The 14,617-nt window shown below is 40.1% G+C and overlaps 1 pseudogene; it reads left to right on the plus strand.

The window, feature by feature from the left end:
• Positions 1–152: 152 nt before the first annotated feature.
• Positions 153–14,196, plus strand: LOC136168343 (large ribosomal subunit protein uL15-like; annotated as a pseudogene).
• Positions 14,197–14,617: the final 421 nt, after the last annotated feature.

Consider the following 14,617-nt stretch of genomic DNA (forward strand, 5'->3'; position numbering starts at 1 on the left):
ATCATTCAACTGTGAAGTGAGAATAGAGCATTCTTTGCTGAGTTGCTGACGGGGTCTGAAGAGATAATGCATATGCGAAGCTCAGGATGTCTGACAAATGGTAAGCACTCCATAAAAGGCTGCCAACATGCCATCCTGACTAAGGAAGACTTCGGGGCCCCATGAGCCACAGCCACGGCCACACTGGCAAACACTGGAAACACCCGGGAGGCCAAGGTAATGCTGGTGCCATGCATCACTACAGCATCAACTTCAATATCACCCAGGTTACTTTGGGAAAGTTGATATGAGAGATTACCACTCAAGTGGAACCAGAGTTTCTGCCCAACTGTCAATCTTGATAAACTGTGGACATAGGTCAGTGAGCAGACATGGGTGAATGCTGCCAAGAACAAGACTGGAGCTCCTCCTATCATTAATGTGGCATTGTCGAGTTACTACAAAGTTCTGGGGAAGGGAAAACTCCCAAAGCAGCCTGTCATTGTGAAGGTCAAATTCTTCAGCAGAAGAGCTGAGGAGAAGATTAAGGGTGTAGATGGGGCTTGTGTCCTGGTGGCTGGAAGCCACATGCTGGGAAATTCGTTAAATGATAACAAGTGCTTTTCAAAAAAGAAACAGCAAGGTGACATTAATTTGTTGTTGTTTAGTTGCTCAGTCGTGTCTGACTCGTTGCAACCCCGTGGACTGCAACACCCCAGGCTTTTCTGTCCTTCACCATCTTCTGCAGTTTGCTCAAACTCATGTCCATTGAGACCATGATGCCATCCAACCATCTCATCCTCTGTTGCCCCCTACTCCTCCTGCATCAATCTTTCCCAGCACCATGGTCTTTTCCAATAAGTCGGCTCTTCGCATCAGGTGGCTAAACTTCAGCTTCAACATCAGTCCTTCCAAAGAATACTCAGGATGGATTTCCTTTAGGATTGACTGATTTGATCTCCTTACAGTCCAAGGGACTCTCAAGAGTCTTCTCCAGCACCATAGATATTAAATATTGCTGTCATTATTATTTATTAAAGTGGCATTTGATCAAGGGAAAGAAAGCAATAATTGAGTGTGTAGGCACCTCATATAGCAGAAAAAGCAACAGGATCAGGAATGGGGGATCTGAGTTAGTTAAGGCTCCTCCAATGACCTTGTAATTTTAGACAATTCACTCAGTCTTTTATGATACATGACTTCCCTGGTGGCTCAAATGGTAAAAGCGTCTGCCTACAAAGTGGGAGACCCAGGTTCGACCCCTGGGTCCGGAAGATCTCCTGCAGAAGGAAATGGCAACCCATTCCAGTATTCTTGCCTGGAAAATCCCATAGATAGAGGAGCCTGGTAGTCCACAGTCCATGGGGTCACAAAGAGTTGGACACGACTGAGCGACTTCACTGTCACTTTATGATACATACCAAAGCACGTGTTACCAAGTCCAGGCTTGCTCTGCTCACTGCTCAAGAGGTCAGTGAATCAAGAGACAAGGTGTTGAGGCAAGGAATATGACTTTATTCAGAAAGCCAGCTGACCAAGAAGATGGCAGACAAACATCTCAAAATAACCATCCTCTTGGGGTCTGGATGCCCAATTATTTTATGGATCAGAGATGTGGAGAGGTGAGGAAGCAAAGTAAAAGGACCATTTAATATCTTGCAAATGTCTCCTACAGTGGCAAGCCTCAGGCAGGGGGAAGTGTTAATTTTTTTCTTCCTGCCATTTACAGGTGGACAAGGTTATGAACAAAGGCACTTTAGCTTAACAGTCAGGCAGAGGGACAGAATTCTCTGAGACAGCCCATTATGTGTACTTATAATAACAAAGACAGCAAAAACAAGGGTTAGAGTCAAAGAAACAGTTTTCAACATGGAATCAGAATTGACTTCTCCCTGAAAAACATGGACATTTTTAAAATAAGATATGAATGATCAGAGATGTCATAAAGCATTAACCAATTGGGCCTCACTTTCTTTCCCCATAAAATCATAGCAATAAATTTGGTCTTCTTTAAGGGTTCTACAAACAAAAACACTGTAACTCTAGGGGAAGAGGGTGGGGCACTATAGCGGTGTGGGAGTGGGAGGTACGAAATACCGGCTATGAGTTCAAGGATGTATTGTACAACATGAGGAATATAATCAATATTCTGTAATAACTGTAAATGGAAAGTAGCCTTTCAAAATTGTATAAAAAATAAAAATTTTAAAAGTTAAAAAATAAAAGGTACACACACACAAAATATATTCTAGACTTTCAGCCCAAATGAGAAAATCAAAAGTAAGACAATATGGCTAAATATTGTAGAACTAGTTATTTTATTTTATTTTATTTTATTTTTGGCTTAAACAATAAGAATTTATTTTCTCACTATTATGGAGGCTGGAAGTCCAATGTCAGAGTGCCAGCATGGTTGGGTTCCCACAAGAGCCCCCTTTCTGGTTGGATAGCCATCTTCTCCCTGTGCCCCCATTTGGAAGAGAGAGGTCAAAGGGAGTGAAGGAGGGAGGGGGGGAGAGAGAGAGACAGAGAGAGGGAGGGAGGAAGAGAAGGAGGGAGAGAGAGATATATAGAAACAGAGTGAGAGAGAGAAGGGGATGGGAGAGAGGGAGATGGAGAGGGAGAGTGGGGAGGGGAGGGAGAGAAAGAGAGAGGGAGGGCTAGAACTAGTTATTTTATATATATATATAAACATGGGGTCGCAAAGAGTGGGACACGACTGAGTGACTGAACTGAACTGAACTGACATATATGTGTAATTTATATATTTGTTTTTGGCTGCACTGGGTCTTCATTGCTGTGTGGGATTTCCTCTAGTTGTAGCCAGTGGGGTCTACTCTCTAGTTTTGGTGTGAGAGCTTCTCATTGCAGTGGCTTCTCTTGTTGCAGAGCATGGACCCTACAGCATGGGCTCAAAAGTTGTGGTCCACCAGCTTAGTTGTTCCATGGCATGTAGGATATTCCTGGATCAGGGATGGAACCCATGTCCCCTATATTGGCAGGTGAATTCTTCACCACTGAGTCACCAGGGAAGCCCTAGAACCAGTTTTGAAGTCATGGACTTAAAATCCCAGCTCTATCCCTTACTGACTATGAAGTTCTGAAAAAATTATTTCCCTGGCCTTTGGTTTTTTAATCAATGAAATGGGAAATATATCAGTTTCACAGAATTATTGTGATCATAAGCATGAAAAATATTCAACTTTAATAATAAAAAGCAACAAATTAAGCAATATGGATGAACCTAGAGATTATCATACTAAGTGAAGTAAGCCAAAGAAAGATATATATCACATGATATTACTTATATGTGGAAGCTAAATGTGATAAATAGACTTATTTACCAAACAGAAATAGGGAATTCCCAGACCTAGTCCCAGACCTATTCCAGTCCAGTGGTTATGACTCTGCCCTTCCAATGCATGGGCAGGGGTTCAATCCCTGATCGGGGAACTAGGATCCCTTCAGTGAGACTGAAAAAACAGATAAAAATAACACAGAAACACACTCAGACATAGAAAATAAACTTATGGTTACCAAAGTGGGGGAAGGGATAAATTAGGAGTTTATCATTAGCGGATACGAACTGCTGCTGCTGCTAAGTCACTTCAGTCGTGTCCGACTCCGTGCGACCCCATAGACGGCAGCCCACTAGGCTCCCCCTTCCCTGGGATTCTCCAGGCAAGAACACTGGAGTGGGTTGCCATTTCCTCCTCCAAAGCATGAAAGTGAAAAGTGAAAGTGAAGTCGCTCAGTCGTGTCCGACTCTTCACGACCCCATGGACTGCAGCCTACCAGGCTCCTCCGTCCATGGGATTGTCCAGGCAAGAGTACTGGAGTGGGGTGCCATTGCCTTCCCCGAGCAGATACGAACTACTATATATAAAACAGAAAACAGAAAGGTTCTGCTGGATAGCACAGGGAACTACATTCAATATCTAGTAATAACTTAAGATGGAAATGAATATTAAAAAGAATACACCCCCCCCCCCCCCACTGAATCACTTTGTGGTACACCAGAACGACTAAACTATATTTCAATTAAAAAAAAAAGGGGGATTTCTAAACAACAGAAGCAAATTAAAGCAATACAATGTCTGTCTATCCAATTAGCAGGGTGAAAAAATGATGAGGAAGCAAGGAAACAAACATTATTACACTCATCTCCGGTATATACATTAATATAGCATACCTAGAATAAAAGTTTGCAATATATATAAAATGTTTTAAAATTATTGTGTCCTTTTTCTTTTTTGACCCCACACTGTGGCATGCGGGATCTTAGTTTCCATTACGGATTGAGCCTACGTGCCCTGCATTGTAAGCAGAGTCTTAACACTGGACCACCAGGCAAATCCCTATTGTGTCCTTCTTACATGAAATAACTAGAGTTGTCACATTAATGGTGACAAAAGTAGAATGGTGGTTGCCAGGGGCTAGGAGAGGAGAGAATGGGGAATGGGGAGTTATTCTTTAAAAAATACAGAGCTTTTGTTTTGCAAGGTGAAAAAAGACATGAAAATCAATGGTAGCGATGGTAGCACAATGTGAATGTTCTTAATGCCACTGAACCATACACTTAAGAATAATTAACCAATAAATCTGGCATTGCGTACATTTTACCAAAAAATTTTAAAAAATGGTTTAATCAGCAATTCCACTTTTAGAATATTATTTGGAACCACTAGAATGTAAGCTACAAAAGGTCAGGAACAAATCATGAGTACTTGATAAATATTCATGGAGTGAATTAAGTAATGGAAGTAGACAAAGAATTATGAATGTGTTTATTTTAGTATATATTTTTTTTAATACTTAGCAATCTTTATGTCCTTTAGTAAAGATTTTCTTCATACAGATATTGTTCATTTCAATAGTAAAGAATTATGTTATAATATTATGTTGTAATATTATGAAATGAGATCCAGGGTTTTTTAAAAATATTTATTCATTTATTTGGCTGCACAAGGTCTTGGTTGCAGCATGTGGGATCTAGTTCCCTGACCAGGGATTGAACCTGGGCCCCCTGCATTGGGAGCTCAGAGTCTTAACCACTGGGCCAGCAGGGAAGTCCCCATTTTAGTATATTTTTATAGAGAAAACTTAAAAACAACCTAACTGTATAATATTAAGTGCATCATGGAGCATCCATAAGTTTTATTATTACTCAGCCATAAATAATATTATAAAAGAACACATGTGGTGTGAAAACTTACCCAGGAAAAGTTTATCCTTAGTAATTTAGGCAAAAAAAAAGTTTTTGAAATATATAGAAAAATAATCCAATTTTGGAAAAATAAGTACAGAAAAAATCCAGAAAGATTGATATTAACACATTAACAATTGCTATTTCTTAGTAATTTTTTGGTAAATTTCTATTTTTTTCATTTTTATAATAAATTGGTTTTAATTTTACCATTAGAAAAAAGTTACTTAAACGAAACAGTGTAGTCTTGACCTCTGAAGTACAAAGTGCTTTGGCTGCTGCTGCCAATCACAGAACAAATAATTGGGTGTCTAAAAACTGTTATAAGTACTAGGGACACAGAAGTGGCAAAACAAAGTCCCATAGGTAAAGAACTGGGGGGAGGCTGTGCGGCCCAGAGCCTCAGGTGCTTCGCCAGTTTGTAAGACATGAGTCTGAAGTGTGCAGTCGCTTGGTCGTGTAGGTCAGGACCCTGTCATGAGACAGGTAGAAGGAAAAAAACCCAGTCACAATATTTTCCCTAGCAACAAATGAGATGTGGCGATCAGGGGAGAATGAAACCTACCAAATGGGTGATGTCAGTCAAAAGACAACATGGCATAGAATTTCAGTGTTCCGACCGGGCCTCAGAGACGTGGCGTATCAGTATGTGAAAAAGGGGTCTCGAATTTTTGTGGAAGGGAAAGTAGACTATGGTGAATATACGGATAAAAATAATGTGAGACGACAAGCAACAACAATTATAGCTGATAATATTATATTTCTGAGTGACCAGATGAAAGAGAAGCCGTAGACTGGATGATTCTTCTCTGGCCGGTGTTTGGTACAGTCTCATTTCCAAATCATGCTAGTGTTTATAGTTCCTAAGGACAAGAATTAAAATACTCTTCGCTATTAAAAAAAAAAAAAAAAGAATTGGGGAAACTTATTTTAAGAACTAAGGAGAGTATAGACGATTTTATTTCCAAAACCGAAATAGAGACATAGACACAGAGAACAAATCTATGGACACCAAAGGTGGAAGAAAGGGTGGGAGAAATTGGGAGATTGGGATTAACATATATACACATGTATAAAATAGATAACCAATGACAACTTAACTGTATAGCTCTGGGAACCCTACTCAATGTTCTGTTGGTGACCTAAATGGAAAGGAAATCCAAAAAGGAGGGGTTATATGTACGCGTACATCTGATTCACTTTGCTGTACAGTGGAGACTAAGACACTATTGTAAAGCAACTATACTCCAATAAAAATTAATTCAAAACAAACAAGAAAAAGAAATACGGAAAACTTCAAATATATAATGATGCTTCTCCAACCTGACAATCTGAGCTCACTCATATCCTCCTACCGCTATTTGTACATATATGAGTCCCTGGGGTGACTCAGACGGTAAAGCGTCTATCTGCAATGCTGGAAACCCGGGTTTGATCCCTGGGTCGGGAAGATACCCTGGAGAAGGAAATGGCAACCCACTTCAGTACTCTTGCCTGGAAAATCCCATGGACAGAGGAGCCTGGTAGGCTACAGTCCATGGGGTCGCAAAGAGTTGGACACGACTGAGTGACTTGACTTACTACTTACTTACTTCCCTGTAATAAAAGACCTGGGAATTTTCTTTTTTTTTTTTTTTTGACCTGGGAACTTTTTTGTTTTGTTTTTTTAAACCTTTTCTAACTCAATAGATTTCTAGACACATTCTCCCTCATCTCTAAACATGACAGTGCGCCGTAGCATTAGTGTGGACTTAGGAAAGTTGAGAATATTTAGGAATTAAGGAAAATTCATTGAGATTTTCTGTACTGATTATAGCCCACACTCTGGTGATCATGCACACTGCTCTTACTAGCTCTTAGAAAAGACAGGAATGACCCAAGCAATGAGGAATTATCCAAATAAGAAGACAAAGAATTTGCTGAGGGCATCTGCAAAGCACACACATTAAAAACAAATGTTCAGAAAGACAATTTTTAAAATTGAGGTAGACGTCAAGAAACAAATTTGTGGGAATTCCCAGGTGATCCTGTGGTTAGGACTCCGTGTTTCTACTGCAGGGAGCACAGGTTCCACCCCAGGTCAGGGAACTAAGATCTCACATGCCACACACACACATGAAAAGATGGGGGAAGAAAAGGAGTTTTTCATTTCCTTAGATGTATTTTGCCATTAAATATATTATTTATAATTATGTTTGGTGGGTGAGTGATTAGTGAGAACTATGGTCAGAGGATGAGATGGTTGGATGGCATCACCAACTCGATGGACATGAGTTTGAGCAAGCTCGGGGAGTTGGTGATGGACAGGGAAGTCTGGTGCGCTGCAGTCCATGGGGCTGCAAAGAGCTCAACACAACTTAGTGACTGAAGATTAACAACAATAGTCTGAGTAGAAGTAGTTAGGGGATGTTAGGGGGGAAAAAACAGAAGGTTCACAGGGTTAATATTTTTGCCATATGTTATGCAGTCCATGGGGTTGCAAAGAGTCGGACACAACTGAGCGACTGAACTGAACTCACATGCTGTTAAAACCTCATTCTTGCCATTTAACAGCTTGAGTATTTTTATCTTATTATTAAAGCAAAAGTAAAACAATAATGAATAAAAATCCCTTAGAATCAACCTAATGACTATGTAATAATATTACTTTATATTAATATATCATTTTTAATCATTTAGAAATTTATCTTTTGACACTAAATAACCATGTCTTTAGCTGCATTTCATGACAAGCCAAACCAAGTTCTATTTGCATTTCATATGATGTTCTTACTAAATTATGTCTAATTATCAATTCAATGTACATAAAAACTTAAGGGTCTTTCTCCTTTGGGATGAATTGTTTTAAATAAAATATCAATTTGTACTCCCAGCAGTAGTGAATGAGAGTTTAGTTTTAATAACTCTGGCTGGTCTTGGATATTTTCTTTCCTTCTTTAGCTTTTTTTTTTTTCCCTTTAGCTCTTTAAGATGAGATGTAACTGATAAATACTTCATCTATCTTCATTTAGACTTCTTTTATTGGCCATACCACATGGCATATGGGATCTTAATTCCCTGACTGGGGATTGAACCCTTGCCTCCAGCATGGTGGATGTTTGGAGTCCTAACCACTGGACTGCCAGGGGATTTCCTGAACTACTTTAATTATTCAGGTTGATTTTTTTTTAAGTCATTTGTACATTTCCTTTGAAATGTACATTTCTATTGTTGACACTCTTTTGGATGACAGCAAATACATTTTTTATGTAAAAAATAAAAAAGAGTGCTTTCAGTAATGGTCAGCATCAGGTTATCAGAAATCCTCAGTGCAGGATTTTGTACCTCCTATGTGATCATCACAAATTGAGGTTTAGATGTTCTGCTGAGATCTCTAGGCATTGTCACCACAAACCGACACCACTCAATATTACAGTCTCCTGAAACAAAGCTACTCACAGTATGGGCCTCGGTCCTACTCATCTGCAAATTGTTACTTGTGGACAACAGTTCAGAAAATGAAAGCAAGTGTTAAAGGATGTTTAGAGCAATTTGACAAATTATTGTTATGTCAGATTAATCTATTATTTTTTAAATGGTGTTCAATTTTGTGTTTTAAATTATTAATTTCTAGTAAATTTTCAATTATATCTTATAGGTATTTTAATCCATGATTCAAGATTAAAACAACAAGCTGGGATTTCCCTGGCAGCTCATTGGTAAAGAATCTGCCTTGCAATGCAAGGGATCTGGCTTCAATCCCTAGTCCAGGAAGATGCCACAGTAAACTCTGGCACTGCAGCTAAGACTTGACAGAGCCAAATCAATTAAAAATAAATAAATAAATAAAACAAGCTGAACCTTCACCATAGACAGGTTGAAAAGCAATATTCTAAATTATTGATTTGACTCAGCATATTAGTTTCCTATTGCTGCTATAAAATTTACTGGAAATCACAAAAAGAAAAATTTACTGGAAATTTAGTAGGTTAAAACAACAGAAATTATTATCTTACAGTTCTAGAGGTTAGAAGTCCAAAATTGGTCTTAATGGGTTAAAATCAAGGTATAACTTAAAGCTATGTGGGGACTTCCCTGGAGGTCCAGTGATTAAGACCCCACAGTTTCAGCGCAGGGGGCTTGGGTTCAATCCCCAGTCAGATCACAAGCCAAGAGGCCCCCCCCCCAAAAAAAAATGGATAGCTTGGAGCTGTGTTCTTCCTGGAAGCTCAAGAGAAGAATCTGTTTCTTTGCCTTCTTCAGCTTCTAGAGCATGTCTACATTCCTTGGCCAGTGATCTCTTTCCCCATTTTCAAAGCCAGCAGAGTAACACCCTCAGATAGCTCTCACTCTGATCTCCTTTACCACCTGTAAAGACTTTTGTGAAAAAAAAAAAAAAAGACTTTTGTGATTACAACACTTCAATACAGGATTATCTTCCCGTCTCAAGATCCTTGACTTAATCATGTTGGTAAGTTTCCTTTGGCATATAAGATAACCTATTCACAGGTTTTGGGGTTTAGGATATGGAAGCCTACGGGGGGTAGTTATTCAGTGTTCCACATTCAGGTTACTAGTTTTAGCCTTCAAAGTCACATTCTCAAATCCATCTTCAGAGAACAAAAGGGGTTCTTGGTTACACCAGAGTTGCTTTCCACAAATAACACGTCAAACTATAGTGTAAGGGTAAGTAATTAAGTGATTTTGATCCTGGATGTAAACAAATTTTTTAAAAATCTCCGTTGTTTTTCATTAATTTTAACTAAAATGTTACCCATCAAATCATCTAATATTATTTTATCTATTTACCTGTCTGGAAAAGAGTTGAATAATAATACCACTGGAAGATATCATGTTAGCACCATGTAACCCTAAGTTAGAGAGTTGTGAAACTCTATCAGAATTTATCAAATTTTATCACCATTTTCAAGGGGTTTTGTGTGTCTATGTGTGTCAATTATTAAAGACAACCTTTTGAGTTTTATCAGCCACCACTATTTGTTATCAGCAGCAAGACCCTTCTGTAGCATAGTCTGTGTCCACACCATTCAAATTGTTTCTGATAGAACTACTGAGAGACAGCTCTGCTCTTAGTATATTACTCTCTCCATTCATTGTGATTCCTTTTAGTTTGAAGTATTTTATTTTTGCAGGACCAGCAGCTACTAAATAAGGTAGCAATTATCAGCTGACATTTAGATTTTTTTTTCCTTTGGCCATGCTGCATGTCTTAGTTCCCCGACTAGGGATTGAATTCATGTCCCCTGCAATGGAAGCTTGGAGTTATAACCAGTAGCCAGGGCAGTCCCTCATATGAAACTTTTTTGTATAAGTTTGTGTGCTTTTCCCTATTAATCTGTCTTTGTCAGTTTAAGACCCAGCCAGAGACACTAAGAGGTTCAAGAAAAACTTTTTTCCTCCCTTACACCATGCATAAGCTGTTCTGTATGTTTTTATTTTGTAATATGACACAAGTCAATATTCTCAAATAATACAGCACTCATTACAGAGCCCTCTAACATGACACTAAGAATCGTTTTTTCCTCAATGGATTTTTCCTCAATACAATGATGATGCCTCTCCAGTACTGGTTTTGTGGTTCCTAACCCATTAGGGAGAAATGCCTAATTGTTTCTATTTAATATACTCAACTTTTAACATAATTCACAATTTTTCATATGCTTCTTGGATATTTGAACTTCTTTTGGAAATATTTTTGTCCATTTTTCACTTGGATTATTCATCTGCTAATTTTTTTCTCATTTTGGGGGCTTGAGGCATATGGGAACCTAGTTCACTGATCAGGGATGGAACGCACGCCACCTGCAGGGGAAGTGTGGCATCTTAACAGCTGGACCACAAAGGGAAGTCCAGAGAGAACATAAAATCCTCTGCATCCTAAATAGTGGGAAAGATGCATCACTGGGTGCATCACCAACCTTTCTGTTAACAGTCGAAAGTGCTAACCAGTTGTGCCAAAGAGACACCTCATTAAGATTTAAATTGAGGAAGAACTAAAAGACCTTTTGACTGTAATCCCTCTTGTTGCCTATTGTTTAATTGCACATTCCCCTCCACTGGAAGGAGGATTCTTAACCACTGGACCACCAGGGAAGTCTCTATCATTGTCTTGTAATTTATAACTTGTTCCCCAGCTTGCAGTCTCTTTTACTCTATTCTATGTTGTCCATAGTATATATCTTCTAACACATTAATAACTTCATTCATCTATTGAATAAATATTTGTGCAGGTACTGTCTTAAACATTTGAGATGAAAGGGTTAGTCGCTTAATTGTGTCTGACTCTGTGACCCCATGGACTGTAGCTCTCTAGATTCTTCTAGTCCATGGGATTCTCCAGGCATGAACACTGGAGTGGGTTGCCATTCCCTTCAGGGGATCTTCCCCACCCAGGGGTTGAATCCAGGTCTCCTATACTGGAGGCAGATTCTATACCATTTGAGCCACCAGGGACCCAAGCATTTGAGATATATAAGTGAACATATAAAAATCCTTGACCTCAAACTTACATTCTACTGGGGTAAGACAGTCAATACACAAATAATAGATACTGGGCTTGCCAGGTGACACTTAGGGGTAAAGAACCCACCTACCAATGCAGGAGATGTAAGAGACAGGCGTTCAATCCCTGGGTTGGGAAGATCTCCTGGAGAAGGAAATGGCAACCCACTCCAGCATTCTTGCCTGAAGAATCTCATGAACAGAGGAGCCTGGTAGACTACAGTCCATTAGGGTCACACAGAGTCCAACATGACTGAAGCAACTTAGCACGCATGCATTTGTTGAATAAAGAAACAGGTAAATCTTTGGGCACTTACCCAAGTACTTTTTAAAAAAATTTATTTAATATATTCATATTTTTGCTTCGCTGGGTCTTTTCATTGCTGCCCATGGCCTTTCTCATGTTGCAGTGAGTGGGGGACTTCTCTAGTGGCTCAGATGGTAAAGAATCTGCCTGCAACTTGGGAGACCCTGGGTCGGGAAGATCCCCTGGAGAAGGAAATGGCAACCCATGGCAGTATTCTTGCCTGGGGAATTTCATGGACAGAGGAGTCTGGTGGGCTACAGTCCATGGGGTCGCAAAGAGTCGGACACAGCTGAGTGACTAACACATGAATAGTGAGTGGGGGCTACTCTCTAATTGTGGTGCGTGAGTTTCTCTTGTTGTGGAGCTCAAGTGCTACCAGGATTGAACCTCTGTCTCTTGCATTGGCAGGCAGATTTAAAAAAAAACATTTTAAACAGTTGAATAACTTTGTAAATTAAAATTAGGTGAAAGAAAATATAGCTTATAAAACTTTATAGTCAATATTTTGTAAATTATGATTAAGAAACACATTCTCGATTGGCAATTTAAGCTTTAAATAAATGTTTGTGAATAATTTATCTTCTGGATAACACATTTGTGGAGCTTTCTGTTTTCTCCAAAGGCAAAGAAAATAAAATATTAATGCTTAAATGTCTAAATTGTCTATCTGATCTAAGACTGCCTTTAATGTCTGAGCCTCAAGCAAAGAAAACAAGAAATAGTTCTCTATTCTTCCAAGGCTATAAATTTGCAGTTGATAAGGACTGGAGGGGTCATTTTTACTGACTGGGATAACAATGTTTCTCCTTTCTTGCATTTTTAGATAATGAGGATAACAAATCCTTTAAAGTTCTTGCATTCTTGCCTAGAGGATCAGAAGACAATAGAAAAGATGTTGGTCATGACCTTTACTCTTAGGATTAGCTTTTTTGACCACTTTTGGGATTTAGGAACTCCAAGTTTATCTTTACTGTTTCAAAACTAGAGGTAGTATTAACAAGTTTTAAGGGAGAGAGAAAAGGAACAAAAATCAAAACAAACTTGAACACTAGTGTACTCACTCTTTTTTAATATTTTGACTTTTTATATATGAGCTTGAAATATATGAACAGCTTCCCAGGTGAAAAGTGAAGTGAAAGTGTTAGTCAGGTCCGACTCTATGCAAGGGTCTCTGTGCTACAGACCCTTGGACTGTAGCCCGCCAGGCTCTTCTGTCCTTGGAATTCTCCAGGCAAGAATACTGGATTGAGTTGCCATGCACTTCTCCAGGGGATCTTCTCTGTCCAGGGATCCAACCCGGGTCTTCTGTATTGCAGATGGACTCTTTACTCTAAAATATATGAAGGGCTTCCCAGGTGGTGCAGTGGCAAAGAATCCGCCTGCCAATGCAGGAGACCCAAGACTTGGATGAGTGGAAAATGGCAACCCACTCCAATATTCTTGCCTGGAAAATCCCACAGACAGAGAAGCCTGGCATGTGATCACAAAGAGTTGGACATGACTGAGCACACACACAAACACACACACACACATGAAATATATGAGCTTCCCAGGTGGCTCAGTGGTAAAGAACCCACATGCCAATGCCAGAGATTCTATTCAGTTCTGTTCCTGGGTTGGGAAGATCCCCTGGAGAAGGAAATGGCTACCCACTCCAATATTCTTACCTAGGAAATCCCATGGACAAAGGAGCCTGGCAGGCTACAGTCCTTGGAGTCACAGAAGAGTTGGACACAACTTATTGACTAAACAACATCAACATAAGTGAAAGATTAAATAGATGCTATGATGCACCAACTTTGCTTTGGGCTTCCCAGGTGATGCTAGTGGTAAAGAATGTGCCTGCCAATGGAGGAGACATTAAGAGATGTGGGTTTGATCCCTGGGTTGGGAAGATTCCCTGGAGGAGGGCATGGCAACCCACTCCAGTATTCTTGCCAGGAGAATCCCACGGACAGAGGAGCCTGGAGGGTTACCGTCCACAGGGTCGAAAAGCGTCAGACACGGCTGAAGCAACTGAGCACGCACACACAGGCCCGCACCCATATGGTACACAGACTCCCTCTCCCATCTCTACTGTTGTCCACACCTACTGGCAGGTAAGTGTGGGAACCACACATACTACAACCTCTACACTGTGGCAGACCCTTGTCGTCAGCTGCATCCTGCCTCCATAGGACCTCAGGGAAACGTTGCCCATTAACCCTGAGCAATGAGATCATTGCAGGGGAGTTAATTAGATGTCCAGCATTCCCCTCATGGCAGCTATTACACCTTAACTCTTTGTGGTAGAAGAGCCACATCCATTCTTATTCCTCCCAAACTTATGAGCTGTGCTGTAAAATGTCTACATGAATGCCTCTGCCACTGTTTTACTCAGCAGCAGCACCAAGCTCCTCCTTTCAAAGAAAGAAAGTGAAGTTGCTCAGTCGCGTCCGACTCTGCCACCCCACGGACTGTAGCCCACGAGGCTCCTCCATCCATGGAATTTTCTAGGCAAGAGTACTGGAGTGGGTTGCTACTTCCTTCTCCAAGGGATCTTCCCAACCTAGGGATCGAACCCGGGTTTCCCGCGTCGTGGGCAGACGCTTTACCGTCTGAGCCACCAGGAACCCCAAACTCTC

The sequence above is a fragment of the Muntiacus reevesi genome, chromosome 1 (genome assembly GCF_963930625.1).
Source record: "Muntiacus reevesi chromosome 1, mMunRee1.1, whole genome shotgun sequence".
In the NCBI taxonomy this organism is placed as follows: domain Eukaryota; kingdom Metazoa; phylum Chordata; class Mammalia; order Artiodactyla; family Cervidae; genus Muntiacus; species Muntiacus reevesi.